At 36.0% G+C, this 15842-nt stretch overlaps 1 long non-coding RNA gene across 2 annotated transcripts in view; it reads left to right on the forward strand.

Moving 5' to 3' along the window:
• The first annotated feature begins 10320 nt into the window (after positions 1-10320).
• LOC118993297 (uncharacterized) overlaps positions 10321-15842 on the forward strand; it is a 160529-nt gene continuing 155007 nt past the window's right edge. For both annotated transcript variants that reach the window (XR_005067832.1, XR_005067833.1), the window contains exon 1: positions 10321-10401. This is a non-coding gene — a long non-coding RNA (uncharacterized LOC118993297). The remainder of the gene's footprint in view (positions 10402-15842) is intronic.

A 15842-nucleotide genomic window follows, 5' to 3' on the forward strand; every position in this document is an offset into this window, starting at 1 on the left:
TGAGTTCATTGCAGTTTCCCTTATAACCACTGTAGTTTTTGGTAAAATTCAGTGACCTCATTGAGCTTCCTTATAACCATTGTTTTGAAATCAACATCCAACAGTTTACTTGCCTCTGTTTCATTTAGCATTCATTCTGAGAATTCTTCCTTTTCTTTTGTTTGGGGTTGTTTCTTTGCCTCCCCATTTTAGAGGAGACTCTTCTTATTTGCTTCTGCTTCTTAAATTAATCTGCTTTGACTCCCTGTGTTAGTGTTGTGAACTTCTATGGTAGGAAACCTGTGTGATTCAGTGGTGCTCTGTCCTCGATCTACTGAACTTAATGCTCTCTGGATGCCTTTTTTGTTGGCTCTCTGGATATATTTGGGCTCTGATTGTTGTTGGGTCACTAGTTGGTGGGTCCTTCCCTTCAGCTGGCTGAGTGAGGGTCACTCCACCCACCGCATCTTGTGTGCTGCTCTGCAAGTACTGCCAGCAAAAATCCAGAAAACCCAGAAAACAAATCCACCTACAAAGATTATTCCCACCTGCTATCCCACTGTCAACAGCAAGTGAACCAGTATTAATAAGGGTAAAGAGATTAAGACTGTTATAAGAAAAAAGAGTGAATATGAGATGACTTACTGAAAGATAAATTATTTTGGCAGGGCAGAGGGGAGAATACTACTAAAAGTAGGTAATTGAAGAAGCAATGTGAGGAGAGAAAGTAAAATTTACATTATAAATAAAAGGAATGAAGAGGCAGAATGGAGTAAGAGAAGGGAGGTAAATAGTATTAGGTTTAAACAGATATTTAAAAAAATAAGTTAGAAAGAGAAAGAAAAAGAAAAAAGTAAATAAATACTTTAAAGAGTAAGAACCAAATTGAAGAACAAGATCCACCACAGGACTTTCAACAACAAATGAGGTAAAGTTAATAAAGGTGGGATGGGAATAAGAGGTGGGGAAGGAAGAAAGAAAAGCTTAAGAGATGTTTGGAGGAAATGGCGGTGATTTTGAGATGATAGAGGGAGAGGGAAGACTACGAGTGAGGAATGAAACCCACACTAAGGCAGGGAAAAATCAAAATGTGAGACAAAAAGAAAAAAGGTCAGAACGGAAGAGGAAAAATTAGAATTTGAGATGAAAAAAAGAATGGGCTGGATGAAAGCAAAAGGGAGTGGAAGAAGGGAATGGTCAAATTTGAGATTTGAAATGCAAAAGTCGTGAAGATCTAAAGATAAAAATGACAAAAATGCAACAACAACCCTATCCACAACCAATGAACAATGATTGCTAAAGGTGGGGAGACAATGCAGCGATTTTAAGAGCAGGAAAATGAATGTGAGATAACCATTGACAAGAAAATTGGCTTTGAGAGGCTGGACTGGGGAGAAGTAGTAAAAGTGCAGAAAGGAAATAAGATGTAGCAAGAGAGAAAGCAAAATTTAAAATGAAAATAATATGAGGAAATAAGAAGATAAAATGGGGTAAGAGTACAGAGGAGCAGAATCTGAGAATTGAAATAAATCATAATATAAAATGTAGTGACTTAATATGCACAAACTTGAAGGACAAAAAAAGTGAATGTTAAAAAACTATGCAGGAAAGAAAAGATTACAAATCATGGAGAAGAAGACCACGGTGGATTTCATCTTGGTAGCATCTAGTGTTGGCCACTGCATTTTCCTTCTGGACCTGCCTCTGATAATGTCAGGTAGTTACCCTGTCTGGCCTCAGGCAGCCTGTTCGAGATTACCAGTAATCTACTGTTTGCAACTGACTTCTTTACTTCTTAATGCGGTCACTCTGCCCTCAGCAGTCAGGCTTAAGAACACAAGGCAGGACACAGTCCCTCCTCCGGGTGGGGCCATTGCTCATGCCACTCAGAGAGGAGTGGCTTGCCTGAGTGGGAAGACGACGGAGATGACTACGTAGTATGGTGAGTGATTCAGCACCGGGATCCTTGCGGCTGCTCTCCTAGTTCTCTCCCCAAAGTTACCTTCCCTAGTCTCTCCTCAAGTATCTATAGTCCACTCTGCCCCAGCCTTTGCCAAAACCCAGGTAAGTGGTGGCCGCATATGAAAATTTATGCAATGACGCTTTACTTGGCCCTTTCTGTCTCCAGCTGTCTGTCTCTGGCAAAGAGAAACACTCCTCGGGATTTCCCAGCTGGCTGTTATCTGTGTTCTTTTAGGACTCTGGTGCCGTAGGCTGGGGAGCCCAACTTGGGGTTTAGATTACATACTTCTCAGAGGGATCCCCCAGCCACGTAAATATCCTTTTGGCCATTTAGTTGCTGCCCCTGGGCAAACAGCCAGCTCTCTAGTGTCTCCACCGCACTCCCTACCAGTCGTACCATTTTGAAGTTGCTTATTCTATCTGTCTGTGGTTATAAGGTTTCTCTCTTGCTATTGTTCACTTGTTTATTCCAGATGATTTTGCCACAATTTAGTTGTAATTCCAGATTGGTCCTGGGAGGAGGTTAGTGTAACTTCCACGTACTCCTCCACCATCTTGGATCTAGCACACAAAATATATTTTCCTCTGTAAAACAATGATAATTTATACATGGGCTTTCTGAAATGAAATTTGACATAATGTTTTCATCTTTTCTGCTGATCCTTCTCTAGGGCTTGACATTAATGTGCTTATACTTCTCAAGCTATAGCACCAAATATGATTTGCATAAAAATCACTCTTTCAAGTCCAAATACCTGGAATTATAAACCAGTTGCAAAGTATTGACATTACATAGTCATATTTCATGAACGTACAATGATGCTTGGCTTGTAGTGGGACTTAGAGATCTGTGAAGTACACAAATATTTCCAAACTGCTCCTCCATTTCTTACTTCTCAATTTCTTTGAAATTTGCCTAGCTTTCTTCATTTTCTGCTTCAGTGGTTTATTTTAAGGTCAACATTGACATTTAAGGGATCACTTCACATGACTTCAATGTGTTATAAAATGAATAAAATGCAGGTTTTCCATTTACAAAATAGCTTTCTTCCCAAATAAGTTATCAGAAAAGGACATATCTGCTCATAATTTTTCCACTAATACCAACTTTATAAGAAGAGAAATTTCCCTAAAAAGACAAAATTTTCTGATATAATTAAATGGAAAAAACTGAAATTATAGTACCTATAGTACTATAGTACCTGTAATCATGCAAAAATCCAATTGTTTTGGAGACAATCTTTCCTCACAGACATTTGGTTAAGCTGTTCCTCCTAATATGTGATAAACTTATAATAAGTTTCTCCAAAGCTGAGATGCATATGGCTCAGGTTTCAAACTTTACTGGATTTGGCAAACAATGGATATTATCTCCTTTTTTGTTACACACTAATTTTCATGTTTTCAAGGTCCTGTTAACTCCTGGAACAAAGAAATCTAGTTAACATTTCTTTCTTTCTTTCTTTCTTTTTTATTGTTGTTCCAGCACAGTTTTCTGCCTTTTGCCCCCACCTCTTTCCACCATCCCAAACCTCCCCGCCTCCTTCCCTTGTTATTGTCCACGTGTCCTTTATAGTTGTACCTGTAAACCCTTCATCCTTTCTCCCCAATATCCCCTCCCCTGTCTGGTCACTGTCAGCCTGTTCTCAATTTCAGTGTCTTTGGTTGTATTTTGGTTGCTTGTTCATTTTGTTGATTAGGTTCCAGTTAGAGGTAAGATCATATGGTATTCATCTTTCACCACCTGGCTTATTTTACTTAGCACAATGTTCGCCAGTTCCATCCATGCTGTTGCAAAGGGTAGGAGCTCATTCTTTCTTTCTGCTAACTAGAAATCCATTGTGTAAATGTACCATAGTTTTTTGATCCATATATTTACTGATGGGTACTTAGGTTGCTTCTAGCACTTGGCTATTATAAATTGTGCTGCTATGAACATTAGGATGCATTGGTTCTTTTGGATTGGTGTTTCAGGGTTCGTTGAGAATGGCCATCATAAACAAAGCAACAAACAATAAGTGCTGGAGAGGTTGTAGAGAAAAAGTAACCCTAGTGGATTGTTGGTGGCATATCAGACTGGTTCAGCCACTGTGGAAAACAGTAACTTCCTCAGAAAACTAAAAACAGAACTGCTTTTTGACATAGCAATTCCACTGCTAGGATTGTATCCTAAGAACCTTGATTAACATTTCTTAATAAAATGTTTATCAAATTTATTTGTTAAGGGATTTTTTTACATCAGATCTAGTGTTTCCTGGAGTAAAGTGCTGCTAAACTACCTTAGCAGTTGCAGCTGGAATGAAATATATATCCAATTAACAAAGATGTTTTCAGTTTTGTCAAACCCCAGTAGACCGCTTGATACTGGAGGATCCTGTAAAGCAGTGATTTTTAACCTTTTTCATCTCATGGAACACATACACTAATTACTAAAATTCCGTGGCACACAAAAAAGTAGGTATAATTTTGATTCATTCACACAGCCATGGATATTGTCGTATTGGTTGTTGTCATTTTTTTATTTGACAATCTAAGAGTAAAGAGGTCAGTTCCCCTGACTAAATTTACGGTAAGGTAATTGCTGCTATAGGAGAATCTGAATTACTGACCTTTTGGAAGTTTGCAGTAAATAGTAATTGGCTACTTACAAAACAATACACTTAGAACATATTTTAAGATCCAGCATCTTTGGAATTTGTCAAGGTCATTTTGGAGCAGGCAATTAAATATGTATTTCATCCTTTAGCTTCTATGAAAACATTCTGCATTTAGGTATAGAAATATATGCAATAGAATTGGCCTTAAATGTGAGCAGGGTTAGTATTTCTGTAAACACATAATTTCCTTGGAACCCCAAGGCTCCTTAAGCCATAAACTGTCTTGTTCACATCCTATCCCACATTGAAGTTCCAACCCTAGACCTCCTCTTTCTCTTATTGGAATTAGTAAAAGCCATTCTGCCTTTTCCATACATGACTTTGTTTAGGCTTCTCCTCTTCTTAAGTTGCCTCTCTCCTTTATGCCTCAGTCACTGCCCATCAAAATCTTTCACTGACTTCAAATGATCCTGCTACTACCTAATACCTTCTCATTTTCTCTATGGTGGGCAGGTGTTATCCAAGCCTCTGCAAGGTAATCCAAATGATTCTTCCTTTTTTATAGCTCAATAGGACTTTGCTTCCCTCTTGGTTACAAGACATTCTATCAAGTGCTGTTATTGAGAAATATGTATAATTAGTCAAGTATCATTAATGAGGCACTTCATAATCACAGACCATATTTTTCTCTTACCATAGTGTCTTTTGAGTAGGTACTCGAAAATTGAATGGCATGGCAACTTCAAAATCAGCGTTGATCATCTTCTTTTGCATCGGAAAAGTCAAATGAAAAACATATTGAAAGTCACTTTCTGAGTTTCCATTTTTTAGCTTATTTACTAAAATACAACAGGCTGCTTCACACATAAACAAGGAATATCTTTCTTTAGAACCAAGTTATGCTTGATATATTTTCTTATTTCCACTTGGTTCTGACCACTTTTCAGCTGGTTGATTTTTTTAAAATTTTGAATAGCAACATGATACATGCAACTACTTCTTTCTTACTGCTTTCAGATATGGTTCTTGAAGCTTTTCAGATATAGGGCTTTTCTTTTCATAGTTAGAAATTTTTCATTATTAACACTTCACTTTTAAGTAACTTCAGACTTACAAAACAGTTTGGAAAATGGTACAGAAAGACCCTTATGGTTTTGAACCAACTTCTCTCAACATCTTACATATCTAGGATGCACTTTTGTAGACTAGAAAATTAACAGTGAAGCCCATTAACTACTCTGTGGACCTAGTCAGCTGTCCAAGTTGTCCCACCAAGATCTTTTTTCTTGGTCCTGGATCCAATCCCCAAATCAGCATAGTCTCCTCCAATCTGACATCATGACCTTTCTTTGCCTGTCATGACCTTTACACTTACACAGAGAACCTAGCCAATTGTTTTGTAGAATGTCAGTGTCAGGTTGTCTGATGCGTAAGCATGATTATATCATTTGATAAATATATTCATAGTCTTAGGAATATTTATGGGGATTGTTTGAATGGAAAACATTTGTTTCTCTAAAAGCTTTGATGAATTACCGCCTTACTTTTCATATGGTAAGAGTAAGGATTTTAGAGTTTTTTTAATAAAGCCTTCAATAAAATATAGCACCCACTTGTGACCAAAACTCTCAGTAAAGTAGGAATGGAGGGAACAAACTTAAACATCATAAAGGCCATATATGACCAATCCACTGCCAGCATCACATTCAATGGACAAAAACTACAAGTGTTCCCCTTAAGATCAGAAATAAGATAGGGATGTCTGCTTTCACCACTCTCATTCAACACAGTACTGGAAGTCCTAGCCACAGCAATCAGACAAGAAGAGGAAATAAAAGGCATCCAGATTGGAAGGGAAGAAGTAAAACTGTCTTTTTTCAATACTCTACACAGAGAGAACCCCAAAGATTCCACTGAGAAACTACTAGAACTGATAAATGGATTCAGCAAAGTATCAGAATAGAAAACTAATATCCCAAAGTCAGTTGCATTTTATATGCCAATAGTGAACTAACAGAAAGGGAAATTAAAACAATAGCATTCACAATTGCTTCAAAAAGAATAAAATACCACATGGAGGGTTAGCAACAGGGGAGTGGGAGGAGGAGAAGGGGGGAGAAGGTACAGAAAAAGGCATAGACAGGTAGGTAGAAAATAGATAACAAGAATAGTGGGGGAAATATAGAATCTAAAGAACTTGAGACACGTGGTCATAAACTAAAGGGGGGAATGGTGGGGGAGGGGATGTGCAGGGTGGAGGGGAATGAAGGGGGAAATAGAACAACTGTAATGGTATAATCAATAAAATATATATTTAAATTTAAAAAAAACAAAAGGAATAAAATACCTATGAAGAAACTTAACCAAGGATATAAAAGACCTGTACTTGGAAAACTATAAGCCACTGAGAAAGAAATGAAAGATACAAATAAGTAGAAGCACATACTATGTTCATGGATAGAAAGAATTACCACTATTAAAATGTCTGTACTACCCAAAGCAATCTAAAGATTCAATGCAATTCCTATCAAGATTCTAATAACACATTCTTCAGAACTAGGACAAGTATTTCAAAAATTTATATGGAACCACTAAAACCCCACATGGCTATAGCGATCTTGAGAAAGAAGAACAAAGTTGGAGAAATCATGCTACTTAATATCAAACTATACTACAAGGCCTTAGTAATCAAAACAACTTGGTATTGCCATAAAATACCAAAACAACTTGGTATTGGCATAAAATACCATTGATCTATCAGACACATAGATCAATGGAACAGAATAGAGAGCCCAGAAATAAACCCACACTTTTATAGTCAATTAATATTCAACAGAGGAAGCAACACATACAATGGGGTAAAGATAGTTTACTCAGTAAATGGTGCTGGGAAACTTGGATAGATACATGCAGAAAAATGAAACTAGACCATCTTCTTACATCACACACAAGAATAAATTCAAAATGGATCAAAGACCTAAATGTTAGACCCAAAACCAAAAAAAATTGTAGAGGAAAACATAGGCAGCGAAATCTCAGAAAATGCTCGTAGCACTATTTTATCTAATATAGCTCTCTAAGCAAGAAAAACAGAAAGAAAAATAAACAAATGGGACTACATCAAAGTAAAAAGTTTTTACACAGCACAAGAATTCATCAACAAAATAAAAGGGCAACCCAAGGAATGACAGAACATATTTGCTTATATATCTGATAAGGAGTTAATGTGCACAATTTATAAAGTAGATACAAAATTCAATACCAAGAAAACAAACAACCCAATCAAAAATGGGCAAAGGAGTTGAATAGATACTTCTTCAAAGAGGACATACAGGTGGCCAATAGACATATGAAAAGATGTTCAACAGCACTAATCAGAGAAATGCAAATGAAAACCTCAATGAGATACCATCTCACACATGTCAGAATGGCTGTCATCAATAAATCAACAAACAGTAAGTGTTGGCAAGGATATGGAAAAAGGGGGAAAAGTGCACTGTTGAGGAGAATGCAGACTGGTGTGGCTGCTGTGTAAAGCAATATGGAGATACCTCCAAAAATTAAAACTGGATCTTCCTTTTGACCCAGCCATCCTGTTTCTGGGAATATACCCAAAAGAAACTAAAACACTAATTCGAAAGAGCATAAGCACCACTGTGCTTGTTGCAGCATTATTTACAATCACCAAAATATGGAAGCAACCCAAGAGTCCATCATAGATGAGTGGATAAAACAACTATGGGACATTTACACATTGGAATTCTACTTGGCCATTAAAACAAAGAAAATTTTACCCTTTGAAACAGTGTGGATGGACCTGTAGAACATTATGGTAAGTGAAATAAGCCAGGCAGTGAAAGATAAATCCATGATTTCACTCATATCTGGAATATAATGAACAAACTGAATTAACAACCAAAATAGACAGACTCATAGATGAAGAGGAGATGACAGCTAGTCAGGAGTGGGTTAGGAGGTGGCTGGTTTGAGCAAAAGGTAAAAGGACTCATGGACACAGACACAGTGTGGTGATTACTGGGGAAAAGGAAGTATAAGGGGATTAAATACTATTGGAAAAAATACAATAAAGATTAAATTTAAAAAAATGAATATCTTAACATTTCTTCTTTGCAGGTGTTGTGTTTGTATTATTTCTTTGAAAAATTGATAGAGATTGTATTCCAAAACTCAGTAAAGTTTCTGATGACATCAATATGTATCCTTGATAAAAATATTTTTAAATATGAAAGTATCTTTTAATCACACGTTTTGTGTTTTTTTCTTGGTAGTCAATAATAGTATCAGACAACTCAAGATGCCAAAATTTAATTGTTCTAAGTGACCTCTTCATTGCCCTGGCTGGAAAATCTTAGGTTTGATTGATGTACCTCTTTAATGTATATCACAGAGAAACCACAAACAAAGCATACTACTTTTAAATTAAGATTGTTAAGGATTTTTTAATATATTTTCTTTCTTCTTCTTGGTCTCCTAATGTGCTTTGCTCTCTGAAAAACTTTCTCCATTCTACCTTTTCCCTAATTTCTCCACTGATTTTGACCATTTTTTGCATTGACCTGTTTACCATGCCCAAAATGCAATCTGAATTTTCCCCCCACCACTTCATGGAAACTGCCCCCTCAAAATGTGCAGATGACTTTCCAATAGCTAATCTGCTATTGTGGGCATCATTGGACAATGTTCTTTTTTAGTGAAGCCATTACCTATCATCGCATATTCTCTCTTGGTCCTCTGCCTCTTAGCCTATACTATTCTCATAATCTGGATTTGGTCTGCCTTTGACTTTTCTTGTTTGTACATGTGGATTTTTCATGTAGGTACAGTTCAAATGATACCTCAGCAATACCTACCTGAATCAACTAAAAATGATTACAGGACTCTAGTGTTTGTAATTAATTTTGTTTCATATTTTATCATCAGTTGTAGACATGTCTGTATTGCTTTCCCCAATGGGTTATAAATCCCCCAAATAATTGTTATGGTCTTCTTAACACAGTCCAGTGCCATACTGAATACTGATTTATTGACTTGACTTCAGATGAATCACTCCTGGTTTGTCATTGTTATTTGTTTTATTTCATTTGGTTTACTCAGCCCCGTATACAGTATGCTTTTCCCAGAGATGACAATGCTATACTATAACACAGAGGTCATTGGCATTTTTATTCATTCATTCATTCCATTCAGTCATTCATTCATCATTCATAATATGGGCAGGAAAAATTAGAATGAAAGTAGCTGGGAGACTCTTGAAAATAATACATTTCCTCTCAATCACTCACATGAATCTTAGGCAATAACTAAAGTAAAATGGTTTTTAATCAAGCCCAAAATGCTAAGGGAGGAAAGCTAATCCCATTATTTGTAATTTACTGTTGCTCCCTCAGTGACCTACAGATCAAAAAGGTATTGATTCTGACACTTCATTTCTAAAATTTAATGCTGTTTCTGTTTAATTTATCTAATGAGGACCTCTTAGTACCTGAAATAGGTGCTTTTAAAACAATACCACTCAGCTGTCAGACAAAAGACAAAAGAATAAATACATATCCAATATTTTCCAAAGGTGAATCTGCACTGTTGATGCCTCCACAATGTTCAATAAAAATCAAGTGTTCTTAGGAACAATCTACTAATTTGCTAATCATTTCTGGACCTAAATATCTTCATAAATAATGAAAGCTTTAAAAGTTGGCTATTATTTGGGGAAATATCTATGTATATGCATAAGCAGTCTTTTACAATATAAAAATACTTTTCAGGACTTTGTTACTGCTTCCGAGATAAAGGAAAGTCTTGATGCCAAGGTTTGAACAGAGAAGAGTATGAAATGCACAATATGGTAAGTGACTTGCAAATAGACAAGTACAGCCAAGTTTGTAATACTACGTTGTGTAGTTATCATTTGCAAATTACATTTATATAAAATGCATACTTAACGGCAGTCAGTGTTGCAAGCAGTTGTGAAATGTGACCTCAGTTGATCAAACTTCGTCCACTTCTATGAGTTTATTTTGATAAATTTGGTGTAAAAGACATTTGACTATCACTCATGGCAAGTAATTTAATTTCAAGCTTTTCAGAGAGAATTCAAGATTTGAGGTGTGAGGAGGTAAAACATATCTGTGCTCCTACAACCATGGAGTGTTATTAAGGTGGCATTTAGGACCAAAACACTAGTTTCTAAAATAGAAAGCAAAGACTTTGAGTTTCTTAAAATTTGTTCTTTCTTAAAAACATTTAAACTGCTCAAAGGATTTTTTATTAGTTTACAAAAACAAGTTGGTTTATCTAGTTTATAAGAATCTCTAGGTTCCTGGGTTGTTTTCTTTACTTGTTGTGTTTTCTATGGTGGATATTAGAAACATTGTTAAGGTTCCTTTTTTTTTCTTATCTTATTCAGAAGACTCTTTGTAGTTGCTTCTTAGAAAATGAGTGTTAAAGGTTGAAAGAACAAAGGTAAGGGGAGATAACTCCAGAACATTTGTGGAGCACAGGCAGGGACTTGCTGCGGGCTGTGCACTCTGCCCGTGTCCACCACCATCCCAGCGTCGCCAGCACTCAAGAAAATGCTGTATTTTTATAGTAACATGGTGGCAAGAATTAGATTTTTCTTCTGTTAGTCAAATTTCAGAAACAGTACATCCCATTTAGTTAAGGCCATTTTTTTTAGACTAGAACTCCTTAAATTGATATCAGAGAGTAAGTTTTAGATGAGATAATCAGCAATCCCTCTGAAACTATATGCAATGTATTGTGTGAGTTCCATTTGTCTGTGGAGGCAATCAATGGGTTTTATCAATTTTCAAGGATTTTGATGACATGACTTTTTGTCTATTTAACACAGCTCTAATTTAGAACAGATGTGATTAAAATGAAAACTATGGAGGAAGTGTGGGGGTTTTGTATATATATTTTTCTTAATATGCCAGGTGGTGTTGGCTACAACATGTGTACCTTATTGGCTCCTTTTTAATTTTACATGTTTTTCAAAGAAATAAATGCTGTTCAAAAGAGTTTTGTTGGTACTTTCCCTTTCATCATTCTTTAAAATATGAACCAAATTTAAAGTTATTCTTCCAATTAATATATATATAAACTTCATTCATGTTAGCTTATACTCATTTTACAAATCTTTACTTAGGCTTTTCATTATTTTATGACTAAAAGTATATTTTAAAAACACAATTGTGTTTTATATATTTTGCTGATATTGGACCTCATTGTGTGGCCATTGATCTTTATTGACACAAGGGTTTGTTTTGTATGTGTTTGTTTGGTTTTGCTCACAGTTATAAATAGAAAACTAAGTCTGACCTAGTAATTTGTCTTTGCTTTAGCCTAAAACTCTGCAAATTTTAGCTTAAAATTCTGCCTCCTACATAATATTTCTCTCCCTCCCTGCTAATGTGAACGTTGCCACCCACCTGCATTTACACTCCTGAGGATATTTATTCTTTGGTAACTCAGTGACCTACTTCATTTTTACTGAACTCTATTAATGAAGATTCTCAGCCTCTGTCTCTACCAAGTGATACTCAATTTTATCTTTTTTATTAATTATACCAACTGTAAAGAAATAGTTCAGATATTTTGGTAATTTGTTTGGTGGGCAAGAAAGGAGGTTATGCTGGTTCATGATGAGCCCAAGAAAGCTACATGCACCTACCCGTGTCTGCCTTTGTTTGTAAACAAGTTCCCCACCTAGAAGATATCCGAAGGCTATTCACTTTAATCATTGTGCAAGAAGCATTTTTTGTGATATTTTTTTCTCTTACTGAATCCCTTTTCTAGAAGAAAACGTTGAAATTTAATAAGATCAATGCACAAGGCCAAATGTAGAGGCCAACAGTTGCTCTCAGTTAGGGAGTTATTTCTCAGCCAGATGCTTGTCTCTTCTGCTCAGCTGCAACATTTCTCTGTGCATAAGGGTCTCTGTAGTACCAAAGGGGGCACCCAGCGGCTGTTACATGGATGACCCTGCTCACACTGACTTCTGGAGCGAGTTTTCCTTAGAATCCTCTGAGGAGTGCTTTCCCTAGCCACCTATCCCAACGTTTAGGATTTACTTTTAAAATGGTCAGTTAATATTTCTGGAACATAAACTCTTGGCCAGAGTAACTGGAAATTTTAGTTTATTAAACTTTTACATACTTAACTATGGTCCACAGGGTATTTTAAACTCGGCCATTTGGCTTCAGATCTGCTTTCTTACCTCCAAAAACATACAGAGTAAAATGTATGAAAAGTAATTGGATAAAGTACTTTTTCCAAGTCCTCAGTATCTTATTTCTGCGAGATATTGGAGAAAAAAAATACAGCATTTCATGATTAAACACACTGTTCGAGTTGGAACTTAGGTCTCTAAATACATAAGGTAATATATATAAATGTGTGAAAATCTAGCTTGGGAAAAAGTCAAAACCTTATGGAATAGTTAAATAAATGCCTTATGAGACACCATACTATGGAATATGTGGAACTTTTTTCAATAGCTATGGTAGGATTACATGCTCTGACTTGCAAAGTTTCCCATGTTAAATTTTGGCAAGAAATGAATTAAGTTATAGTAATAATAATATGTGTGGTAAGATCCCTTATAGAAAAAAGTACATTAGTCTTCCATTATAGCCACATATACATTTATACCGAAATATAATTTTATTTCAATTTCAATGTCTCTGGTTATATTATGCTTTCTTGTTTGTTTTGTTGGTTAGGTTCCACTTCTAGGTGAGATCATATGGTATTTGTCTTTCACTGCCTGGGTTATTTCATTTAGCATAATGCGCTCCAGTTCCATCCATGATGACAGTACCCAGAGGGAAGAGGGGAGGGAGATAGTGGGGGAGAAAAGGGGAAGGGTCATCAAGGAACATTTATAAAGGATCCCTGGATAAAGCCACCTGGGGTGGGCAGGATTGAGTGTGGGAGGTGGGTGTGGGTGTGGTGGGGGACAGTAGTGAAGGAAAATGGGGACAACTGTCATTGCACAACAATTTAAAAAAAAATCAAAAGAAAAGAAAACTGGGAAAAAAACCAAAACATTTGCTTATATTTTTAAAAAAGAAGTATAATTTTAGTCTTTTTGTCTTACAAAACAAGACCAGTGACTATGTATTTGTTCATGTAGTGAAAATGTCTTGAAAACACACCTAGGTTAGTGGTTATATTAATGACAAAAAAGGAAAAAAAAGCCATCTTTGTTTTAAGTTTTATATACTTCTGTATTATTAAATATTTTAATCCTAAGAAGGTATTACTTTTATAATTTAAAATAGTGAGCTATGATATTTATTGAGCTGCTGTCAAATTACTTCCCTCACACAGCCTGCTACTTGTTGATCTTATGTCCAGGAATATTTATTGAAAAATTCCAAATAATTTATTCATTAGAAGTAAATGAAGTATTGGTTGGAACTGTATTCTTATATTGTGTAAAGCTTTGTTCCTTCAGAATCTATGTTGTACTTTTTCTATTTTGCAGTGATTAAGGTGACTCATTTTCTCTTCTATCTGCTGGTTATGATTTATGGAGACATATGTCTTTGTATAGTCAGTTCAGCATTTTACCACCAGGGGTATTATTTGTAAACTTGCCAAAGCCCGACTTGAATGCCTTACTCTTCCTGTGGACCACCCTTAGGAGAAGCGATCTGGACATAATGGTATTTCTTAGTGCTTTTTCTGGCTACGATACCTCCTTCACCAGAATTCTTCCATATTAATTTATGATATCCTCAGAAATAATTTGTTTTCCATGCAAGACAATCCAACATTATTTTAACTCTCACTTGCTGGTCCCACACCTTCTGTTGGAACCAGTATTAATATTCATATGTGATTTATTTTTTTAAAAGAACATGACTATGTATATGCTTCTGGAGGAGTAGGTGCCCCATATTCTTCTATGTAACCATGCAGTGATTTTTAAATATGGTTCACCTACTCTGTGATCCTAAGCAAGTTCATGAAAGAGGCCAAGCCTTAGTATTCCATGTCTATTAAAAGCAAGTATATGAAAGTACCTAATCTATAATATTGTTTTGGGGGCTAAATGAATTATATGAAAAGTAGAATAACATCTGACACAGAAGAGTATGAAATAAATATTAACTGTTTTGATTGTTTGTAGAAATATATTAATCATGGCTTCTCTTATTAGTGATTATTTTAAAGAAATAATTAGTAATAATAAACACATTATGTATATTGCTGTACTTTGCTTTGATGGCCTGATCCAAATATTGGTGAATGCTTACAAAAGATGCCTAAAATTTCTGGGAAAGACATTTTGATCAGTGGTAACTGTTTATGACAGTTTAAGTATTTGAATTACAAAAAGTAGTAATAAATGAAGTAGTTCGTTGTAATGCTTTCCAATTCCCTATTTACACTTTAAATTATTATTGTTAGTACCTTTAAAAAGGGTATAATAAAAAGAAATATAATTCAGAATCTTAGTTGAATATTTTTCCTCATCACAGATTTAAAAAGTCACCAGTGGAGAATATTAAGAGTACTGGTGAATGAAGAAGTTGCATTTGCCTCGGGAAAGACAATGATTGCCTTAGTTTAATTTCTAGCTAGAAGCCAGTTTATGGATATCTATGCAAAAAAGGGGTGCCACACTGCTGGCCCAGCAGTGGGGTGGGGATGTGAAGGAAGAGAGGAGAGAAATGAAGGAGAAAGATAGGAAGGGGGAGAGGGAAATGGAGGGGAGGACAGAAGGGAGAAAGGAAAGGAAGGAAAAAAGGAAGGAAGGAAGAAAAGGAAGGGAGGGAAGAGAGGAAAAAGAAGAAAGGAAAAAAGAAAAGAAGAAAAGGAAGCAAAGAGGCAATCAGAGACATTTGAGTTTGAACAAAGGGCACTCAGAAATTTTTCCATTTCAAAACATGTTCTCTGTTATATTCTACAAATTAGATTGGCAAGAACTCAGTTTCTCTCAGAAATTTAGGCTAGTAACCAGTTGCAATTTACTTTGAATTAATGTTACCAGATTATCCGATTAGGATTCTGCTAAAAATCATGCCAAAGTCCACTTGCCGGAGGAAACTGGAGTTTTGATTGAAAAGTGGAACTGACAGGAAGTTTGGTTTTGAAGCACAGGGTTGCTGGGCTGGAGGATGATGGGTGTGTGCATTCTGTAGGTAAGGAGAGCCCGGGACAGCCAGAGGGCAGTAGACGCCTGAGGGCTGGCTGCGAGAATTTACCAAGAGGTAATAGCCTGCGCTGGCACTTTGGCTAAGCTCCCCAGGGGCAGGCAGTGCACATTCTTGGTAT

Source organism: Sturnira hondurensis, unplaced genomic scaffold (genome assembly GCF_014824575.4).
Source record: "Sturnira hondurensis isolate 20B ecotype Veracruz unplaced genomic scaffold, ASM1482457v3 Scaffold0008710, whole genome shotgun sequence".
In the NCBI taxonomy this organism is placed as follows: Eukaryota; Metazoa; Chordata; class Mammalia; order Chiroptera; family Phyllostomidae; genus Sturnira; species Sturnira hondurensis.